This window comes from Alosa pseudoharengus, unplaced genomic scaffold, assembly GCF_046254945.1.
Source record: "Alosa pseudoharengus isolate Yale_2024_CS ecotype anadromous, Long Island Sound unplaced genomic scaffold, YU_APseudo_1.1 YU_APseudo_1.1_scf_3, whole genome shotgun sequence".
NCBI lineage: Eukaryota > Metazoa > Chordata > Actinopteri > Clupeiformes > Clupeidae > Alosa > Alosa pseudoharengus.
Window position 1 is genome coordinate 9925965 of NW_027468718.1, and position 19341 is coordinate 9945305.

The 19341-nt window shown below is 39.5% G+C and overlaps 1 long non-coding RNA gene across 1 annotated transcript; it reads right to left on the bottom strand.

Annotated features, from left to right (window-relative positions):
* Positions 1 to 1776: 1776 nt before the first annotated feature.
* On the bottom strand, positions 1777 to 10189 carry LOC143100164 (uncharacterized). The gene is made up of 5 exons (XR_012981858.1): positions 9827 to 10189; positions 8603 to 8683; positions 8251 to 8283; positions 5841 to 6117; positions 1777 to 2321 (listed from the first exon to the last, which is right to left on the bottom strand). It is a non-coding gene; the product is annotated as an uncharacterized LOC143100164 (long non-coding RNA).
* Positions 10190 to 19341: the final 9152 nt, after the last annotated feature.

A 19341-nucleotide genomic window follows, 5' to 3' on the forward strand; every position in this document is an offset into this window, starting at 1 on the left:
AGATAAGTTAAATTGGGTTTATTTCAGCACAGCACACCTCTGTGTATCATATTCAATCAAAATATGGATGTTTTAATGGTTTGTGTATGATTTAAGAACTTTTGTTGGTCAAAACAATGCTCTCTGAACAGCCATTTCTTAAGATTTCTTGTGCATCAAAAGTCCCACAGCACCTAAGATAAGTGAAATTGGGTTTATTTCAGCACAGCACACCTCTGTGTATCATATTCAATCAAAATATGGATGTTTTAATGGTTTGTGTATGATTTAATAACTTTTGTTGGTCAACATCTGTCAAAAAATGCTCTCTGAACGGCCATTTCTAAAGATTTCTTGTGCATCAAAATTCCCACCGCACCTAAGATAAGTGAAATTGGGTTTATTTCAGCACAACACACTTCTGTGCATCATATTCAATCAAAATATGGATGTTTTAATGGTTTGTGTATGATTTAATAACTTTTGTTGGTCAACATCTGTCAAAAAATGCTCTCTGAACGGCCATTTCTAAAGATTTCTTGTGCATCAAAATTCCCACCGCACCTAAGATAAGTGAAATTGGGTTTATTTCAGCACAACACACTTCTGTGCATCATATTCAATCAAAATATGGATGTTTTAATGATTTGTGTATGATTTAAGAACTTTGTTGGTCAACATCTGTCAAAACAATGCTCTCTGAACGGCCATTTCTTAAGATTTCTTGTGCATCAAAAGTCTCACAGCACCTAAGATAAGTGAAATTGGGTTTATTTCAGCACAACACACATCTGTGTATCAAGATCAATCAAAATCTGTAAGTTTGTGATTGCTTTAAACAGGGGGTTGTCCAATACACATAAAACAAACAGCAAAGGTATGCTAATACAAAGCAGCACTACAGGCACTAAATAATAATTTACATTTGATCAGATTCACCTTTATTGTCATTGTGCAGAGTAAAAGTACAGAGTTCCCACTCTAAGTCAAATGTAAAATTCTATGACTTTTCCCTGACAAAACACCTGAATTTCCATGACTTACAATATACCGACCAATGATTTCAGAGCACCCGCATCAAGAGTCTTTTACTTTTTTAGAGCGAGAGATGAATAAATAGGCATTGGCAGTTGGGCTACTCAAGCAAGCTGTAAAGCTAATAACCAGATATACACCAATACTGTGTGGAAATATGCATTTTGGCTAGTACATCATAAACCACTACGACAAAATTCCCTGATATTCCATGACCTTGCCCCCAAAATGATAAAAATTCCCTGACTTTCCATGTCTGGAATAGACTTTCTAAAATTCCATGATATTCCAGAAATTCTATGACCCGTGGGAACCCTGTACAAAGCAAAAGTGCAATGTGATATACAAAGTATAGACAGATGGTGCATAGGCAGGACAAGAAATACTGTATAGTGTCGTGTAGACAGTAATATGCAGTTGGTTTACAGAAAGTGGTTTAGAGTAATATAAATTAGATATAAATATGGGCAGTGTATTAACAGAACATATGAGAAAAACAGAATAAATATGGATATTCAGTATGAACCATATAGACAGATATGTGCAGTGTGGTAACAGTACCATTGTAGTGCAGAAACAGTAACATTATAAGAGTAGTAAGAAGTGTATGTTCAGGATGGATAGCATGAAGAGAAGTAGAATATGGTTATGTATAATTGTAATTACAGTATGTGCATTTGTAAATAAATAACACTATGGGTGGAATAGGGTATTTGGGGGCTTAGTTGATTGGTTGTCACCATGATCGATACAGAGCTACAGTCCAGTCGGGTGACAGCCACAGAAAAGAAGCTTCCTCTGAACCTGCTGGTTCGGGTGCAGAGAGACCTGTAAATAATAATAATAATAATAATAATAATAAAGACAATAATATTTTTCAAGACCATAGAGAATGCTGTTGCAGTACTCCAGTCTTGAGGCGATGAGGGCATGGACGAGAATGATGCATTGTTGAGCCGTCTGGTTACAGTAACACAAGACCCATCCTGTCAGACTAGGCCAGAAGTCCCGTCACCGGAATGATGTAGAGGACTTTGAGACAGTCATGTGGCGCCTATGACCAATGGTCACAATACAGAGGACACCTGTCCAGTCAATGAGCAGTGCTTGACAAACATCATGTGTAGAAGACCCATTTTGCAAAACGATGTAGACACCCATCTATTCTCAGGAGCAGTCCTTCTATAACGGGCAGCAACAACTGCAGAAAAATCCCCGGGCTTTGCCTTGCTCCTTCCTGGCCTGTGCCTTGCTCCTTCCTGGCATGTCTTTCTGCTTTGGTGATGAGCCTGATAACAGCTGACAACCTGGAAATTAGAAATAGAGATAAAACAAGTGTACAAAGAAAGAAACTACAATCTCAGTGTTTCTCTTGACATGTTCAAACATACTGATGACTATAAAGTCCACTTATAAAATGCAGGTCTATGCCTTTAATATAGTGCGCAAAAGTATTTAAAGAGGGTGGACCAAGTCCTAGTATGGTTTAGGTGGTTGAATCAGCTGTCCCTTAATAGTGTACGCCAAATTGTATTAACTGAACAATTTGTTTCTCAATCTACAATATGGGCCTATGTATGCTTTATGATATGCCAGAGTAAGTAGGAAGGTGGGAAATGTCTTAATTAATATTAATTGACATCTAGAGGCTATGGGTTTTCACAAAATATGTGGTTTAGGTGGTCAATTCAGCTGTCCCTTAATACACTAGCACATGGCCCACCTTCCTGCAAACGTTGGAGGACATAAATGAATACATGGCACTATTTTGTATATTGGCAAATGAATGGGGCATATGATAGGTTTTGAGCTCCAACATAAAGGCAAAGCAGTTTCAGCCATGCAAACCATATATTTTCTTAAAGCTTGTCACTTATACATGTGAGTTAACATAATACATTAGCACATGGTCCACCTTCCTGCAAACGCCTTATGATGCACCAAAGTCAGTAGGAAGGTGGGACATGTCTTAATGTATATTAATTGACATCTAGAGGCTATAGGCTTTCAGAAAATATATGATTAAGGTGGTCAATTCAGCTGTCCCTTAATAGTATAGCCCGAGATGTATCCGCTGTATAATGCGTTTCTCGATCTACAATATGGGCCTATGTACACCTTATGATATGTCAAAGTCAGTAGGAAGGTGGGACATGTCTTAATATATATTAATTGACATCTAGAGGCTATAGGCTTTCAGAAAATATATGCTTTAGGTGGTCAACTAAGCTGTCCCTTAATAGTACAGCCCAAGATGTATCAGCTGTACAATGCATTTCTCGATCTACAATATGGGCCTATGTACGCCTTATGATGCACCAAAGTCAGTAGGAAGGTGGGACATGTCTTAATGTATATTAATTGACACCTAGAGGCTATTTGCTTTCAGAAAATATATGGTTTAGGTGGTCAATTCAGCTGTCCCTTAATGGTATAGCCCAAAATGTATCCGCTGTACAATGCGTTTCTCGATCTACATTATGGGCCTATGTACACCTTATGATGCACCAAAGTCAGTAGGAAGGTGGGACATGTCTTAATGTATATTAATAGACATCTAGAGGCTATAGGCTTTCAGAAAATATATGGTTTAGGTGGTCAATTCAGCTGTCGCTTAATAGTATAGCCCAAGATGTATCAGTTGTACAATCGGTTTCTTGATCTACAATATAGGCCTATGTACGCCTTATGATGCACCAAAGTCAGTAGGAAGGTGGGACATGTCTTAATGTATATTAATTGACATCTAGAGGCTATTTGCTTTCAGAAAATATATGGTTTAGGTGGTCAATTCAGCTGTTCCTTAACAGTATAGCCCAAGATGTATCAGCTGTACAATGCGTTTCTCGATCTACAATATGGGCCTATGTATGCCTTATGATGCACCAAAGTCAGTAGGAAGTTGGGGCATGTCTTAATGTATATTAATTGACATCTAGAGGCTATAGGCTTTCAGAAAATATATGGTTTAGGTGGTCAATTCAGCTGTCCCTTAACAGTATAGCCCAAGATGTATCAGCTGTACAATGCGTTTCTCGATCTACAATATGGGCCTATGTATGCCTTATGATGCACCAAAGTCAGTAGGAAGTTGGGGCATGTCTTAATGTATATTAATTGACATCTAGAGGCTATAGGCTTTCAGAAAATATATGGTTTAGGTGGTCAATTCAGCTGTCCCTTAATAGTATAGCCCAAGATGTATCCGCTGTACAATGCGTTTCTCGATCTACAATATGGGCCTATGTACGCCTTATGATGCACCAAAGTCAGTAGGAAGGTGGGACATGTCTTAATGTATATTAATTGACATCTAGAGGCTATTTGCTTTCAGAAAATATATGGTTTAGGTGGTCAATTCAGCTGTTCCTTAACAGTATAGCCCAAGATGTATCAGCTGTACAATGCGTTTCTCGATCTACAATATGGGCCTATGTATGCCTTATGATGCACCAAAGTCAGTAGGAAGTTGGGGCATGTCTTAATGTATATTAATTGACATCTAGAGGCTATAGGCTTTCAGAAAATATATGGTTTAGGTGGTCAATTCAGCTGTCCCTTAACAGTATAGCCCAAGATGTATCAGCTGTACAATGCGTTTCTCGATCTACAATATGGGCCTATGTATGCCTTATGATGCACCAAAGTCAGTAGGAAGTTGGGGCATGTCTTAATGTATATTAATTGACATCTAGAGGCTATAGGCTTTCAGAAAATATATGGTTTAGGTGGTCAATTCAGCTGTCCCTTAATAGTATAGCCCAAGATGTATCCGCTGTACAATGCGTTTCTCGATCTACAATATGGGCCTATGTACACCTTATGATATGTCAAAGTCAGTAGGAAGGTGGGACATGTCTTAATGTATATTAATTGACATCTAGAGGCTATAGGCTTTCAGAAAATATATGGTTTAGGTGGTCAATTCAGCTGTCCCTTAATAGTATAGCCCAAGATGTATCCGCTGTACAATGCGTTTCTCGATCTACAATATGGGCCTATGTACACCTTATGATATGTCAAAGTCAGTAGGAAGGTGGGACATGTCTTAATGTATATTAATTGACATCTAGAGGCTATAGGCTTTCAGAAAATATATGGTTTAGGTGGTCAATTCAGCTGTCCCTTAATAGTATAGCCCAAGATGTATCAGTTGTACAGTCAGTTTCTCGATCTACAATATGGGCCTATGTACACCTTATGATGCACCAAAGTCAGTAGGAAGGTGGGACATGTCTTAATGTATATTAATAGACATCTAGAGGCTATAGGCTTTCAGAAAATATATGGTTTAGGTGGTCAATTCAGCTGTCCCTTAATAGTATAGCCCAAGATGTATCAGTTGTACAGTCGGTTTCTCGATCTACAATATAGGCCTATGTACGCCTTATGATGCACCAAAGTCAGTAAGAAGGTGGAGCATGTCTTAATGTATATTAATTGACATCTAGAGGCTATAGGCTTTCAGAAAATATATGGTTTAGGTGGTCAATTCAGCTGTCCTTTAATGGTATAGCCCAAGATGTATCCGCTGTACAATGCGTTTCTCGATCTACAATATGGGCCTATGTACGCCTTATGATGCACCAAAGTCAGTAGGAAGGTGGGACATGTCTTAATGTATATTAATTGACTTCTAGAGGCTATTTGCTTTCAGAAAATATATGGTTTAGGTGGTCAATTCAGCTGTCCCTTAATAGTATAGCCCAAGATGTATCAGTTGTACAGTCGGTTTCTCGATCTACAATATGGGCCTATATTCAGCACAGCGACAACCATATCTAGCAAAATCACAGTAAAAGTAATGTAAAAGTGACGTAAAATACCTGCCAATTGTCCTCTGTATCCACCGCTGCAGTAGACCATGATGTGAGGATGCACTCCATAACACAGCTGTTAATGGAAGCAAGGACTGAGGTGTCAAGGCCATCATGCTTCAGCCTCTTCAGGAAGTAGACAAATGAGTAGCCAAACAAGGACAAACAAGGCCTTGCTTACATGCTGGCTGTCTTGTAGTTTGACACCACTCTCCTTTCTGTGAGTGTTCTGTTAGAGTCATATAATGAAGTGCAACCCATACATCAGGATATCAGGAGCAAGGATCTGTGAAAACATAAGTAGAGGGGAGAAAAAAAAGACATAAAAATATGTCGAGAAAACATTGCAGGACCATCCCTAAACAACACATCAGGACACCTTTCTTTCCTTTTTCATTTGATCACTACTGCAATTCATAGACATATGTTGTATACAGGTGAGACAAGGGTAAAACTGATGTGGGTATTTATTCTATTATAGAATAGGCTACTAAAATATAACTCCACAACTTCAAGTGTCAAGACTGTAGTTTTGGAGGAGTATTTGTAGTTCTTATGCAGGAAAATCAGTATAGGCTACTTTGGACATTAAAAGCTGCATGCACTACGTAGTACACACATGCGTACAATGCATTATTTTGGAGATAGAAATGTTGTTGTACTGCTTTGTTTTTCAGAAAAACGGTAGAAGCCTATAACAGAATTTTTTGTCACATGAATTACCCAGACCCAAAGAAACAAATAGCTTATTATGTGAAACTGACCTGCTTATAATTTAATGTCAAACACCATCTCAACTAATTGAAAAGCAGGATTGCATCACCATCGCACTCATTCCGATAATTTAACCATAACGTGGAGAGCATGCTACTTTTTTGTTGTGTTACCTGGTATTTCTCTTTGTCAGTGACAAAAAAAAACAAGATAGTTAACATGGCCAGCAATGTTGAGGGGAAAAAACTAGACAGTATTGCTACGACCTGTGAAAGAAGGGTGTTGAAGAAAGGTCATGCAATTAATAGAGATATGTCACATCCCATACACCAGGCATATGAGGTGTTGCCATCAGGGAAGTTCAGGCTACCTTCTTTCCAAACAAATTGAGCCAGTAGGTAATTCATTCCAACTAGCATTACATTGTTGAACAAGACGTTACCTGCAGGACCATGCACTTTTTTTCCAGCTGGACTATCACAGTATGCACAACTGCACTTTATCATTCTATACATGTGTAGTGGAGTCTATGCCTTCTGTCCTGGGGCCGTATTCACAAAGCCTTTTATCTTACCACTAGGAGTACTCCTAAATCGCACTAAAAGATTTTAGCTAGGAGTTTTCTCTTAAAAGTTATTCACAAAGCCTTTCAGACCTACTCTTAGTAAGGAAAAATGGCAACTCCTAAACTAAGAGTGAGTCTTCGTTGCTATGGATGACGTCATTACTCATGCACGAGCTTGACTGAAGTGACCACCTTGATTGGCTGATGATTGTAACGCGGGAATGATTCCAAACACCTCCCTTACGATGATGAGTGACAGGTGACAGGTCTGAGAATGCGTGCGCTACACAAGTAGCTCGAAGGACGGAAGATGATGAATAATTGAATAAAAAGGCCTAGCCTAAATGAATAAAGAGTAAGGCAAAACAAATAGCCTACAGTAGTAGCCTAATGAAACATACGGACTGATGCAGTATCTTTTGCAACATTATTGAATGTCACATATGCCTACGTTTGCAAAGAAGAGACCATTTTAATTTGATTCACAATGAAACGTTACATTTAATTTACATGTTAACAATGAGTAGTTTTGGTTGTTGTTGGTGGCGTTATTGCATCCCTTTTATGAATGCAAAATTGTTCCCTCGCGATTGGAAGCTCCTGTTGCCGCATAGGCGACGCATTTCAAAACATCGCAACGTGAAATGCCACAAAAAGCTGTTTGTGAATAGGTCTTAGTGAGTTAGGAGTCCTCTCGACTACTTTTAAGCTGTCCCAGACTTAGGTGCTACTTTTAGGTCTAAAATGCTTTGTGAATTACTTTTAGTGAAAAAAATTAGGAGTCCTAAAGTTAGGAGTGACACGCCCATTATTTTTAGGAGTTGCTCCTAAATTCGCCACTTAGGAGCTACTTTTAGCCTTAAAATTCTTTGTGAATACGGCCCCAGATGTTGTGTATGTGTGGGGGTGTGGTAGGGTGGGGGCGGTTGGGGTGAGGGAAATTCTGGTCTATATTCCGTCTTGTATTCAGTCTTGTCTAACTGTCTACTGTATGGCGCAGAACAATTTTCCGAAAGGACAAATAATAAATCTATCTATCTATCTATCTATCTATTATTTTAGAAGATTTTGGTTTGACTTTGGTTTGAACACCTTTCTACGAAAATCAAGCTTGGGATAAAGTAATTATACACTACTCACCCTGGGGCTCATATAGGGTTTTTCCTCTAGACCCTGCAAGTGGCAATAAAGACAATTTAGACCACCATGGCGTAAAGTATATAAGCATGCTTAAAATGCAACAAGTACAAAAAAATCATATACAGACACAAACACAATCATACACAATCAGATTTTTATGCCTGTTGGACAATTCAACCATCCACACTCATCCCTCTCCTCTCAAGGGACATATGTATCTCTTTGCATTCAACGTAGTTTTCAACAACAACAATAACAAACAGCAACAAAGCTTTTCTACATATGGGTGTAGAATTTTTGATAACATATGGCTCCTTTTATCCTTTTATCCTAAAGAATGTCTAATACATACCGACTGGCTCATCAAAACAGGAAAGGCTATCCAGACCAAGTCCATGTAGATCCTTCACAGTTGAAAATGAAGAGGCCTTATCTGAAAAAAATCAATAGAAACCTTACTCTAAATACCCATCCAAGAACAATTACTATGTGTTCTCCTTTTCTTCAGTAGCAAATACACTGCCCATGAATCAGAAATATATTGGTGTCCCAATATAATGTTTACTCATAACAGCTGGCAATAGTGATTGCATGCAGATAAGTAACCGTGCAGCAAGATTGTGTCAGCTTAATGTTACAGTTTGTGGCATGGGACAGTTAGGAAACAGTAGGTGAGTGGCGTGGGTCAGCATAGGAGACGGTAGACGAATGGTGCTGGACAGTAGGCAAGAGGCAAAATATAGTAGGCGAGTGGCGCAGGACAGTAAAGGAGACAGAGAGTGGCATGGAACAATAGGAAACAGACACGTCACCAACAACAGTGCGAGTGGCCTACTGTAATTACTGCTATTATCATTATTACTGTATGTATTACTATCAATTTGTTTTGTTATAGGCTAGACACACATTCCATATTCACTGTATAGGCTATTTCTGTCTCTGTACACATGTCATCTGGAAAACTTGCCTATTTATCTAACTACACTTCTGGTTGGATGTCAACTGCATTTCATTGGCTCTGTACCTGTAGCCTACTCTTTTAAATTACAATAAAGTTGAATCTAATCTAAATCTAGCCTAATCTAATATCTATATTATTATCTAATATAATACTACACACATTGCAATTCTCTATTGAATTAAACCCCTCTCTTAATCAGGTTAAAGAAATACAATATTATATTATAATATAAGTGAATATCTAACATCTGGAGAACTGCTGTATCAGAATACAATTGTTTTATACCTGATATGTGGCCTATAACAATGCGCGTTTTCCCAACGAAATCTATTCACGTTCATCATGATTATCGATTATACATGCCTGGCTGATAGGCCCAGCTGTTAGCTGTAGCCCACACTAACAATATTACGCTAATTTACACAGACAACAGCTGTTTTACAGATTAATGTAACATTACATCATGCACGTTAGCTAAATTATAAGTTGTGCAAGCCTACTCTGAATTCACAGTATTGCCCATGCATAGGCTACTATTTCATGTTAAATCAACTTTAAAATGTTTTGCTCAATTGCTAGCAAAATAATCATGCTAGCGGCAGTAGCAAGGCTCACCTCATTTCCCATTTGGATTCTTCTTTTTTCTCCGTCCCTGCTCGGTTATTGTTTCTGGATTCTGGGGTTCAGGCTTCTCAAACTGCTAGCCAGAAGGTGGCTCCTTCTAATCCACAACTCAAAACAGGCTTAAGAGTGTGAAACTGCACGTCAAAAGCATCAAATAACATTCTCCCCATTTTGTGAGGTCAGGCTTTTTTGACAGATGACGTGGTTCTGTTGGCTCGTTGAAAGCGAAATACAACGTGATAGTAACACGATAATTACGTTTTGCTCAACACGTTTTTTAACAAGGAAACGTGTTACACAACACGTCCCAATAGATTAATTAACGTGACAGTGACACGTTCAGACGTGAGACTGGGTTGGGCAGTGATGAGGTTCTTGCCTGGCACGTGAACAATGTCAATCATACCTGAGGAGTCTCAGTCGAAATCTTAAAACTCTAGGAGGGAGGTCATCTAAACCTCTGGTGCTCAACAGAGCAGGGGCGGATTAAACAGATATTGCCCCCTGTGCACAATATCAACCCCCCCCCCCTCCCCCTGACCGCGATGCGCGCGTGCACGTGACGTGCGTGTGCAGCCAGCGCGTCTCTATTTGCTGTCGCTGTGCAGGCTGGTGCACAATTTCACACAATGAAAATGTAGTACATTATGTCATATATTAGAACTCAGGCCCACACAGAAATGAATTCCAGCAGCTGTTTTTATTATTAGGCTGTAATATCCCTTTGCTGTCCAAACAGTCTACAGCAGGGGTTCCCAACCTTTTTCATTAAAAGGACTGGACAACAGTTGTCATATTTCTGACGGACCGGGACGTTGATGGTATTTTGTGAGAGGTGGTGCTGATCATATTACGGGACGTTGATGGTGTTTTGTGAGAGGTGGTGCTGATCATATTACGGGACGTTGATGGTGTTTTGTGAGAGGTGGTGCTGATCATATTACGGGACGTTGATGGTGTTTTGTGAGAGGTGGTGCTGATCATATTACGGGACGTTGATGGTGTTTTGTGAGAGGTGCTGCTGATCATATTACGGGACGTTGATGGTGTTTTGTGAGAGGTGCTGCTGATCATATTACGGGACGTTGATGGTGTTTTGTGAGAGGTGCTGCTGATCCTATTACGGGACGTTGATGGTATTTTGTGAGAGGTGCTGCTGATCATAGTACGAGACGTTGATGGTATTTTGTGAGAGGTGCTGCTGATCATATTACGGGGGTTTGGGCCGGGGTGTCTCTCCCGGGAAAATGTCGAAATTCTGGCTGTTAAATAAATACACCCTTTTAACGCAGTTTGGAAGGGATATACAAACTTTAACAGAGCAAGCAGGGCCCGTTTTCTGTCTGACTCAGGTCACGTGAACATTGGCTGTACCTGAATGATAAGGTTTTCACTTCATTGCTGCTTGACACTACCTTGCATGAAGACATATTTCATGTTAACAGTGGAGATGTTAGCAAAACTATAGTGTTTGGTAAATGGAGATGCATCATTATGCGCTCACTCCAGCGAGACGAGATAAATAAACGTAGGCCTATTTTAAATCTTTCATCGGCATCGCCATAGGCTATTTGCTACGATATAAGCTACTGTTAGGCCTACAACAAGTCGCGATTTATTAGGCTATCCAATCGTTATGCTTTTTTCATGAACATTGCAGGAATCCACTTCATTCACCTACCCACGAGTGGTTCAGTTTGTCAGTTTCACTTTCCCAAACACACATACACATTGAATGAGCACTTATAGCCTACCACTTCCACCTAATGTTATGCCTCTATATTTTATGAATTAAGAAGTATTTATTGATCAGGAAACATTTAGTTTATTTTTCTTTCGGTCCGCGGTTCCATAAAACCATTCAGTTGTGCACAAATTAACAGACAGAAGCACCGGGCATAATCTAGCCTAAATTCATGGCAATTTTTTTTTTAAATCCGAGACCCCCCATTGGCTAAGGGCCCCTGTGCACGTGCACACTCGGCACAAGCCATGATCCGTCCCTGCAACAGAGGGACCAAGGGATTGTGGTCAGTGAAGAGTGAAGTGCACCCTTGCAGGTAAGATGTTAGTCTTTCATACGCCCACGTTACTCCCAGCGCCTCCTTTTCAATTTGCGCGTAGCGCTTTTCTGCAGTGTTCGAATTATACCGTGAGCTTCGGGGGGTACAGCTATTTCGACTGGTGACGTCACTCTCCATTTTATATAGGCTTACACACAAGATTTCACAATTGTGGTTCACAGTCAATTTTCCTTCAAAATATAGGTCATATGACCGTGGCTGGCTGGCCGACAAGTTAAAAGAAACTAGTCATACTAGCAAGCACAATATACCTTACACGTTATGGCAAGGGTTGAATTTGGGTTAACACTGTTTCAAGGTGCGCCCCATGCATAAAATTGCGCGCCACAGTCAAAAAATATTTTTTGGTATAGCAGTGCAATGCAAACATGGAAACGCATACAGACCAATAGCACGGAAATGGCAAACATACAACTTAAATTTTAGACCCAGAATTGTTTACAGATGGGCCACAGAAAGTCTCCCGTTTAATAGCCAAGTTCACCTAGCCTAAAACAAGGCCTGCCTTTGGTTCATTTGATTCGTTTTTCTTGGATAGCCTAAGCAAAACAAACATCAAGCAAATAAAAAAAAAATGACTTGTTCACGGTTGGAAAAAAAACAAATATCTTCACGTTGTTTAGCCTAGGCAATTCTAGTAGGCAATTCATATAATGTGCGCTTGTTAACCGATTCGTATATCAGGCTTTTGCAGCCTACACTGTGCATTTGTTTTAATTCGTCAGTATTATATTATAGCAACGAACACAGTCTGAACCAAAGATTCTAGAACAGAGCAAGATAGATCAGTTACGTCATAGGCACGAAGTACGCTCTGAGCCCGACAGGGCGCCATTTTGGTAAGCTCAGCGCAACATTTCATACCATAGACTGTATATATAGAACTGGACAGTGTGGTTGCATTCAGCAGTGTTCTATGGAATTGAAGCCGCCGAGGCGACGCCATCTTGGAAAATTTGCAACCAATTTGAAGTGCGGCTGCGCAGCAGAAGTTGAAGCATGCGCAGTGAAGAGGAGTCGCGGTCAGGCACGCCCACTCAGTTGTCACTCAGCGAGTTAAACACGCCCTTGTCAAGTGAAACCCGCCCCCTTCTCCTTTCCACAACGCAGGTCGACTCGGCGCCGAAGGCTAGCTGGCTGGATGAATTTTGCGGCTGTGAGTTAGCTAAACAGTACAAACAACAATCGGTTTGTTCTTGTCTGGTAAGTGTTGCGTATTAACTGAAAAGTTTTTTTTGTCTATTGTTGTTCTTAAATACGTCTAAGAGAGCTTATTATGTTGATTATAGACTGTGACAATTTAGTATGGTGAATACTAATGAGCTAACAACAAAAATACGGACAGCGAATTACATGCTAACGTTAGCAGCTACATTAACGTTACCGTCAACGGGAGGCTAAGTTAGTCGTTGAAGTGAAGATTACCACACAGCTCCCGTAACAGTCGATGCATGATCTACTTGGTTTTATTAGTTGTTGCTGTTTTCAAATATCTCAATCTTAATGTATGCCATCTCAACATGGAGTAACCATTGACTGTACATGGGGATTAATAACACTAGACAGTCAGTAAAGTAGCAGCTATATGATGTGATAAAGCAACGGTATGATGTGATAAAGCAACGCAAGTTAACGTTAACGTAATGTGAAGCATGGACCTCATCAACCCATCATGTTAATGTAACTACTAGCCAGTTGGCCAGCGTTGCATTTTTTCTAACGTTAACGACAGACACCTCTGTTAGAGCTACTTCTGTGATGGTAGGTCGGTAGCATAGACTGTAAGAAATAGGTTGGTAGTTGTAGACCAAGTGAATGATCGATAAATGAAACGCCTGCATTAAACACTACGCCAAGAACCAGTCACTTCCCAGGGATATCGGTGAACATTTGAGAAAGACCTTAGTTTGTCATCTAACGTCCATGATCAGTCATACTGATAACGTTATTTTTCAAGCTGACGCAAGTTAATAACATTACCACCGCATATTTAAATGTGTAGTTAACATTAGGTAGGCTGTGAAGTTTGTTGCACACATATATTTAATTAATTGGTATTACTAGTGGTGTTGAGTGCCTGATTAGATGCTTTGCAATGTTGTAAAATTGTCTGACTAACTTTATTGTAACTTTCCTTTTTGCAGGTAAGATGGCTGAATGTACTGGAGGTGGCGGCAAGGTGGTCTCCATGGTCTACATTAGTCTGCAAGCAAGGGAATGCCTACGTGAAGTGGTTTGGCTGGGGTGGTCTGAGGTGGCATGTCCTCCTCCTTTCTCCAAGTCCCCTGACATCCATCTCCCTGACATCACCCACGGTCACTGGATCGATCAACCTGAAGCCCCTTATACATGGGACATTGCACAGCACCACTACATTCTGAAAACACATGACTTTCAATAACTTGCGTGGCACCAAGAAAGGTCTGCGGCTGCTCTGAACCTTCTGTTAATGTGACATCATTCATACTTGAGGCTGTACACATCCCTTTGTTTCTATTTTCTTTATTGATGTCACCCAAACTTCAACTTTCTGTATGCCCCTGAACTCACACAAATTGTAAATTGCAATGCGCCATTTAACCAGTGGTGTAGTCTAGTTAGTTAGTTGCAGTGGTGGGTATACTGTGAGCAACCCCAAATGTTATTGAATACGTATCCTTGCCTATTTTAAATGGGTATACTGAGATGATGATGCTTTTAAATGGGTTTACTGTGTAGTCCTGTGTATCACGTAGACTATACCATACCACGGTCATTTAACTGCCTTGATATTTAAGTCAGAGGCCATTGCTTAGTATTTAACTGTAGCCTACACAAAGATGTAGACGTTACAAGAATATTAATATCAGAATAATTATTGGTTGATACTAAATCAATATTGAATGTTTTTTTTTTTATTTCTTTTGTGTGATATATCATTCAGAATGTTGCAACATGACTGGTCTTCAATCAGCCAAAGAGGACACATCGTAACTCCTCTCCTAGTTACTCTCCATTGGCTCCCTACAGTAGCCAGAATTAAATTTAAATCTCTCCCTTTGGCCTATAGGACACTGACTGGATCTGCTCCTTGTTATTTTAATTCAATGATCAAGCTATACATCCCCAACCGCCCACTGCGGTCTTCTGATGAGCGTCTTTTGTGTCGACCAGTCTTAAACGCTAGGTCAAATTCAAGACTCTTTTCCTCAGTGGTTCCATGTTGGTAGAATGAGTTGCCCAGTGCTCTTCGTTCTTGTGATAGTTTTTGGTCTTTTAAGCACTTCTTATACATTATGGTTTGTATGCAGTAGTACTGTTTTATTTTCATTATAGGCTGTTGATTAATTTGACATTGTTTATTATTGATATTCTCCTTAATGTAGTCTTACCATGTTATTGTTATTATATTATTGATTGAATGGGCATTTTTATGGGCATTATTATTTATTATTGCTTTCCCCCCCTCATTGTTTATTTCGTTAGGCTATTGATTGATCCCTGTTTTAAGTATTATATTGTTTTGTATTTGTTAAGGGTAACCATAACCATCATCATAATGTGGTATTTTCTTATGCACTTGAAACAAAGAATAAAAATGTTTCTTTAAACGTAGTACCACTTTAAACACATCATACACTGAACAGCAAAGTAGCTTCCTGATTATGTGTAAAATGTTTACGGAGTATCCTGATGTAGTAGGTCCATGTTCGTATATTTTTACAGCTGACATGAAGGCTGCAATATTACATTTTTGATTTAAAATGGAGCACCCTCTCTGACTAGCAAGCCTGTGGTTGAGGCATACGATTACAGACATATTGAGAGAGCCTATCAATGAGTTCTCACAGTTTTCAATTTAGACGTATTATTTTGAAATGATGTACGTCTACGGGAGGATTATACATCACTGGCAAGACCTGATCAAATCATACCAATGCAAAATGCTTCTCCAGCAGTGCAATCGCAGGTAACAACGATACCTTAACGCATTTTCAGATACCGCTGTTCTGAGCATACTAAGCATTTGTAACTTTGAATCCCTCCTCACGTTAAGCTATGGTCCAATAATGTGTTCACTAAAACACAAGTAACGTTATTTGTCGGGCTGATTCATAAATGGGCATACCGAGGTTGTCGACCTAGCAGGCTAGGTGGCGTTTATTGCCATTCGCAAAACTAGCAAGCAAGAGTTAACGTTAATGAAACTTTGCTAAGCAAGAGTTAACGTTAATGAAACTTAACATCGCCTTCTCCAGTGACTTAAGTGTATTCAAATGAAGTTGCAACGATGATGGCGGCAATCACTGGTTACGTTAAACCATTTGAAACAAGTAGGACTGTAAATGATGGTGACTATGGCTAACGTCACTTCAATATAGCAGAGCCCTTTTACTTTACATATCAACTGGCTAATGCTAGCATGATGTAGCATGCTATGAGCTAATATACTTAGCATCTACGAAAGAACAGCACATATCTTTTTTCACAAAAGAATCTGTCACAACTAACAACGATGTCTCTCTCTTACAAACAACTAAACAATGTATGACTATCAATTTTGTATTTAGTCAGACTGTGATAAGATATAGCCTAATGATAATAACAGCAACACTTATTTAGGTTAGATTATGTGTCGAAATCAGGTGTCGTTAAAATAAGTGAGCGATGACGTGGTAGTGTCTGCAGCCTAGACGTTAAAACATAATGGACAAAGCGTCGTGTCTGCAGCCAGCCAGCTGTCAATCATAGGTGTAAACACGCCCTTTTTAGATTTGTTAATATAACATTAAAAAAAATAATTTCATCGAGAAAAGAAAAATTGTGTGTATTGAAGCATCTTGAAAACTATTTTTTCGAATAAAAAGTTGTAGATACAAAAATAGTTTTAGGTGAGAAAAGTGACAAGGAAAGTTGGCTACTTGGCCATTGAAATACATGGGGATGGGCGGAGTTACACATTGTACTGCAACCAGCCACCAGGGGGCTCTGGACTAGCGCTCGCATCACTCTTAACAGACGGCACACTGTCCAGTTCTATATATACAGTCTATGTTTCATACAGTTCCAATTCTATGAGCCCACCTGAACAGCTGTTTTTAACGTTGCCAGCTGTTTTTTGTTTTTTTTACTCGGTAATGAACTGCAAGAACTGACAGTGTGAAAGGCCTGATTTATCTTTTTCCAAGTTTACACTGAATAAGGAGAGGTAAATAGGCCTATTATTTAGACAGAAGTAGCTATTGCACTGGTAAATAGATCACATAAATTCCCATTGAGACTGTATAGCCTACTGATAAGCTAGCTAGCAGGCAAACTAACTTAGCTAACGTTATATTATCACCATTGTTCTTTTTTCTACATGTAGCCTAGGCTATACGTTAACACTGTTCACGGCCTGCTTAAACACAGCGCATAGGCCTATTATTATCAATCACTAATAAGGTCAAGATTTCACTCAAGCGTCTGATGTAACTTAAATAAATGCAAATAGTTGGCCTAGGCTAAACACAACCGTGCTTGACACTAATTATTATCGTTTCCATGCAGTCAAAAACTCCTAATTGTCCTGCTTGCCTATGTGAAATGCCCACAGAAGTTCGTTTTCAAAAATCATTAGCCTTTAAACAGGCTGGAGCCAAATTAAAACATGTCTTTGTAAATGGCTTTGTAAATTAGGCTACGTTTAATTAAAACGTGTTTCTTGCGTGCGTTCATTCTCTCATTCCCTCTCCAAAATGTTCCTGTTCTAGGCTGGCCAAGTGCATGAACCCAGCATCAGTGCGCGTCACATGAAACACAATTGAGACAATAGATTGACCATATTGTACAACTGCAAAGCCTTATCATTGGCATGTTACATTCATGACATGAAAAGTGGAACTTATAGAACGAAAATGAGAAATTGCGCAGTCGGCTAAACGTTTTAAACTTGCGCAAAACTGATGAACAGCATCGGTGCGTCACATAAATTAAAACACAAATTGAAGCCGCACAGCTTGACCACTGGACAATCCTACCACAAAACCTTTCCATAGGCATGCAACGTTTATGACATAAAAAGTGGAATATGAACGCATTTCATCACACCTGATAAATAAACGGGGCTGTGGCCGCGATTTGACTGATTTATTGAGCTCTCAGCGAGGTGCTGACTTGTGCGTCTTTGATGAGCGTATACGAAGGAAAGCCCTCTAATCGGACGGGCAAGACTGACAAGTAGGCCAGCCCGTGGATACGCGTAGCCTATGTCAAACAGGTGCTTTTTCTTCAACCTCCACAAGCTACAGTTAATTCCGTAGTCGTTTGAATAAGTTTGCGATTGACAACGCGACTGACAACGTTGTGATAAATAGGCATTCTAACTTTTGCAAAGTCAACTTGAATGCATCAATTTTGAACAAAGTCGTGTAGGCTACACCGCGCCAGTTGTAGTCTGCATGAAGTTCTTGCACAAGCCACAACTTGATTTCCTTGATTTTGATTTCCGTGATTAGGGGAGATGCGGGCTGAACCCGCTTGAGGGAGAGAGGTGCAGGGAGATAATGGGTGCTCTACACTACGCACATCTCTATGAAATAATGTAGCCTAGACTAATCCATATTTTAAATATTTTAAATAAGCAATCATGGAAACAATAAGTCAATAGGCTAGACAGATATTGTGAGTAGGCCTAATGCAGGAATGGACGTTACAGTTATTCAGTAACTATAACGAATTACTGAAATTTTAATTGTAATGTGTTACCTTTAGACTACTTCGTTTCCCAATAAAGTAACGAAATTACAGTAACACGTTACCCCCAACGGCCTATTGAACTTTGGTGGATATGGCAGTGCAGCCTAATTTACCCTCGGAAATAATTCTACATTGTCTTTATACAATATATTTAACTGGTCTAGACATGGTGTGGTCTATTGGGTTTCACGTAATTTCAACATACAGCTTTACAGAATAAATATTTTTAACATGTTAGGATCAGCGCCATAGGATTCCCACGGTAGCCAGCGTCTGTGACGACACCTGAGCTTACCAAAATGGCGCCCATAGAGTCATAGAACGTACTTCAACATATCTAACGTATTCTCCTGCCAGTAATCTATCTTGCTCTGTTCTAGAATCTTTGGTCTGAACGTACCAGAGAAATGGAACAGCCCAATGGGGGTGAGGGTTTGAAAATCGTATTTCATTAGATTATATCCTGAATTGTTGGTATGTGATGGTAATACTGCATTTAATTACGTGCAATATTGAATAACATTAAAAAAAATTTTAGTACCCCTCAAACTATTATTTTCATCCCTTTTGGGAGGGTCTAAGTCTCATCTAGGGATGTCGGACCCCCCCAATAGCCCCGTAATTCGAACCATGTGTGTGTGTGTGTGTGTGTTGAAGAATCCCGTTTGTTGTACTACATCATTACGTCAATATGTTATTTCATGT